The sequence below is a fragment of the Stenella coeruleoalba genome, assembly GCF_951394435.1.
Source record: "Stenella coeruleoalba genome assembly, chromosome: 4".
NCBI classification, from domain to species: domain Eukaryota; kingdom Metazoa; phylum Chordata; class Mammalia; order Artiodactyla; family Delphinidae; genus Stenella; species Stenella coeruleoalba.
Genome location: NC_137149.1, coordinates 15,925,655 through 15,929,948, shown reverse-complemented (window position 1 = coordinate 15,929,948; position 4,294 = coordinate 15,925,655). Strand labels below are relative to the sequence as shown.

Below are 4,294 nucleotides of genomic sequence, written 5' to 3'. Positions count from 1 at the left end.
GTGGTTTTACATTTACATAGATTACAAAATGATCACCATGATAAATCTGGTGACCATCGGTCCCCTCACAAGGAACATGGTTAATATTATTATTATTAACCATATTCCGTGCTTTGTATTACATCTCCATGGTTTATTTATTTTATACCTGGAAGTCTGTACCTCTTAATCCCTGCTACCTATTTTGCACAACTCCTCTACCCTCCTCCAATCTGGCAAACACCTGTTTTTAGCTTTCACCTGTAAGTGAGGTCGTGCGATATTAGTGTTCGTCTCTCTGATTTATTTCACTTAGCATGATAGCCTCTAGATCCATCTGTGTTGTCAAAAATGCCAAGATTGACACAGTCAGGTAGGCGCGGACAGGGGAGGGGCCTCACAGAGGCCGGTGAGGGGAGGAAAGCCCTGGGCTGGAGGGATGGCCAAATGTCCCGGCCCGCAGCCCTGAGCACGGGCGGTGGCGGTGGCGGTGGCGGCGTCGGTGTCGAGCTGGTGGCCGTGGCGCGCTGCTTCTGCTGCATCCTGAGGACCCGGGGCCGGGGGCCGGCTCTAGCATGGCCGAGACAGAAGCGCTGCCGAGGCTTCGGAAGACTTCAGGATGCAGAATAAATCCGTCTTTATTTTGGGTGCCAGCGGGGAAACCGACAGAGTACTCTTGAAAGAAACCCTGGAGCAGAGCCTGTTTTCCAAAGTCACGCTGACTGGCCGGAGGAAGCTCACCTTCGACGAGGAAGTTTCTAAAAACGTGAATCAAGAAGTGGTGGACTCTGAGAAATTGGATGACTACGCTTCTGCCTTTCAAGGTCATGATGTTGTATTCTGTTGCCTGGGTACCACCAGACAAAAAGCTGGGGCAGAGGCATTTGTTCATGTTGATCGAGATTACGTCCTGAAGGCTGCAGAGCTGGCAAAAGCTGGAGGGTGCAAACATTTCAACTTGCTGTCCTCTAAGGGAGCTGACAAGTCAAGCAATTTTTTATATCTGCAAGTCAAGGGAGAAATGGAAGCTAGGGTTGAAGAGTTAAAATTTGATCGTTACTCCATATTTTGGCCCGGAGTTCTATTATGTGATAGGCAAGAATCTTGCCCAGGTGAATGGTTCGTTAGGAAGTTCTATGGCTCCTTACCAGAATCTTGATCCAGCGACCATTCTGTGCCAGTGATGACTGTGGTTAGAGCAATGCTGAACAACGCAGTGAGACCAAGTGACAAGAAGGAACTGCTGGATAACAAGGCCATCCACGAACTGGGGAAAGCTGATGGCTCTCTCAAGCCGTGACCACAATGGAGAAATGCTTTCCAGTGTCAGGCTCAACACCTATCACCTAACGGTAATTTCAGGGTCTAAAAAAAACATGTGCTTTAACTGTGGTTTCACTATTCTCAGTCGCCCAGATCCAATCAAAAAATGATGGTGCTCTGCATCAGCATTTTAGAGCCTGATTCTACATATGTAGAATCACCCTGGGGGCCTTTCGAAAATAGAGATCCAGCAGCTCCCTAGTGGTCTGGTGTCTCATGTTCGGCACAGAAATGAGAGATTCATAGGCCCTACCTCAGATTTTCTGAATCAGAACTTGGGGGGGTATGGGCACAGAAATCTGTTGTTTTATTTAAGCTTCTCTTATGATGCCACTGGTGGGGAGGCCAGCTTTGAAAGCTTGTCTGCAGAGTCACAGCAGCAGTGCAGACTTTATGTATCATGCAGATGAGTTCTGAACAAAAATTGTTGACATTTGTGTCTCTGAGTTACCCAGTGCTGACTGCATGTTAATTTTGTAAGTGAACATTGTGCTTTACTACTTCTTTAGAATATATAATAAAAGTTATTATATAGCCGAGCTTATATAATTCATGGGAGAATTAAATAGAAGAATTAAAATAAATGTACAAGTCATGGGTGTCCTTACATTGTTAGAAAATGCCTAAGTAACGGTGGTAATATGCAGTAGTTTGGCCAATGGGATGATAGAATAGCAGCTAATACATATCAAGTACTTGCTAATTGCTAGCCTTTACACATACTGTCTGTCCTTTAACCCTGCAGACAATCCTTATAATTCTTACAGGCAGTACTATCATCCCCATATCTTAGGTGGGGAAACTGAGGCTCACTGTGGATAAGTACCTTGCCCAAGGGCTTAAAGCTGAAGCCTGAAGCTAGGAAATGGCAAAGCCAGGATTCTAACCCAAGTGAGCCTGAATCCATAGCTTCTGTTTTTAACTACTCTGCAAGAGCATCCAGTATCTGTATATTTCCAGGAAGTTACAGTTAATTGTTGCTGGATCAGTACATGCCATGGATGAATAAACTAGAAATGTTTGGGTTTCTCCATTGGTCTAGGATCCCTCTAATGATTAACCACAAAATGTTCACATAGCCAGTAAATGTATATTTCAAAGTGCTTCACTTGAAAAACTATGGAAAAGGAAAGGAAGAGGCAGAAGGAAGGGTCAAAGTCAAGAGGAGCACACTGTTAATTTCCATCATGGAACAAAGGAAATTTGTCTTAACTTGTGTGCTGGGGGAAGCAAGGTAATAAATTTCAAGCTTCAGTGGACAAAAAAAAAAAAATGGCATGATTTCACTTTTTTAAAGGCTTAGCAATTACAGATATATATGTAATATAATATATACTTTTCTTTATTCACTGAGGTTGCTTCTATATCTTGGCTATTGTAAATAATGCTACAATAAACATTGGGGTGCGTGTATCTTTTCAAATTAGTGTTTTTGTTTTCTTCTGGTAAATACCCAGAAGTGAAATTGTTATATCATATGGTGGGTTCTATTTTTAATTTTTTGAGAAACCTTCATAATGTTTTCCATTGTGGCTATACCAATTTACCTTCCTGCCTACAGTGCACAAGGGTTCCCATTTCTCCACATCCTCACCAGCACTTGTTATTTGTTGCTTTTTTGATGATAGTCATTCTGACATGTGTGAGGTGGTGTCTCATTGTGGTTTTCATTTACATTTCTCTGATGATTAGTGATGTTGAGCATTTTTTATGTGTCTCTTGGCCATCTGTATGTCATCTTTGAAAAATGTCTGTTTAAGTCCTCTGCCCATTTTTTGAGCAGGTTGCATATTTTTCTGATGTTGAGTCATATGAGTTCTTTGTATATTAACCTTTATAAATACATATATCCTTTTTAAATATTTTCTTCCATTCAGTTATCCACCTTTTTGTTTGGTCAATAGTTCCCTTTGCTGTGCAGAAGTTTTTTGTTTGATGTAGTCCCATTTGTTTATTTTTGCTTTTGCTTCCTTTACCTGAGGTGACAGATCTGAAAGAGTATTGCTAAGACCAATGTCAAAGATTGTACTACCTAGGTTTTCTTCTAGGAGTTTTATGGTTTCAGATCTTACATTTAAGTTTTTAATCCATTTTGAGTTTATTTTTTGTATATGCTGTGAGAAAGTAGTCCAGTTTTATTTGCATGTAGCTGTCCCATTTTCCCAACACCATTTATTGAAGAAGCTGTCTTTTTATTGTATATTCTTTTCTTCTTTGTTGTAGGTTAATTGAACATATAAATGTGGATTTATTTGGGGGCTCTTTATTCTGTTTCATTGATCTATGTGTCTTTTTTGGTGCTAGCACCATACTGTTTTGATTACTGTAGCTTTGTAGTATAGCTTGAAATCAGGGAGTGTGACACCTCCAGCTTTGTTCTGCTTTCTCAAGATTGTTTTGGCTATTCTGGGTCTTTGTTGTTTTCATACAAATTTATAATTATTTATTCTAGTTCTGTGAAAAATGCATTCGTGAATACTGCAATGGGTTATCAAGTTAATTTACTTTATAAAAAATTTACAAAAATTGTTACTGTCCTTTAATAGATATAATTTTACACATTAAATAGCAGCGTAAATAGTTGCTCTTTGTTAATATCCAAAAATAATGAAAACTGATCAATGACTTCTCTAAAAAATAGCTTTTTGACTGCCATCAGTGAATTTCTGCAAAATAGAATGCAAAATAAATATGTAATTTTCTAATAATAAGCAGATGTTTATTACATATCAGCTATGTGCAAAATATTTTCTCTCAGTACCAGAAAAAAAACAGAAATCATTTAAATCAAATATCAGCAAACCAATTTGTCTTTTTCTAATTGAAGCAAAGTGATATTCATATTTAGTTGTCATGTATGTTTTGAGGTCTACTAATATCCAGTGTTTTTCACATATGAACGAATGAATGTATAGCTAGAAAGGAACCTGCCTAGAATATTTGCTTTTGGTGAAAGACCCATTTTATAGGGTCTTTACATATTTAATACATA

The 4,294-nt window shown here is 39.1% G+C and overlaps 1 pseudogene across 1 annotated transcript; it reads left to right on the top strand.

The window, feature by feature from the left end:
- The first annotated feature begins 539 nt into the window (after positions 1-539).
- Positions 540-1,311, top strand: LOC307185854 (oxidoreductase HTATIP2-like; annotated as a pseudogene). The gene has a single exon. The product of its transcript is annotated as an oxidoreductase HTATIP2-like (transcript).
- Positions 1,312-4,294: the final 2,983 nt, after the last annotated feature.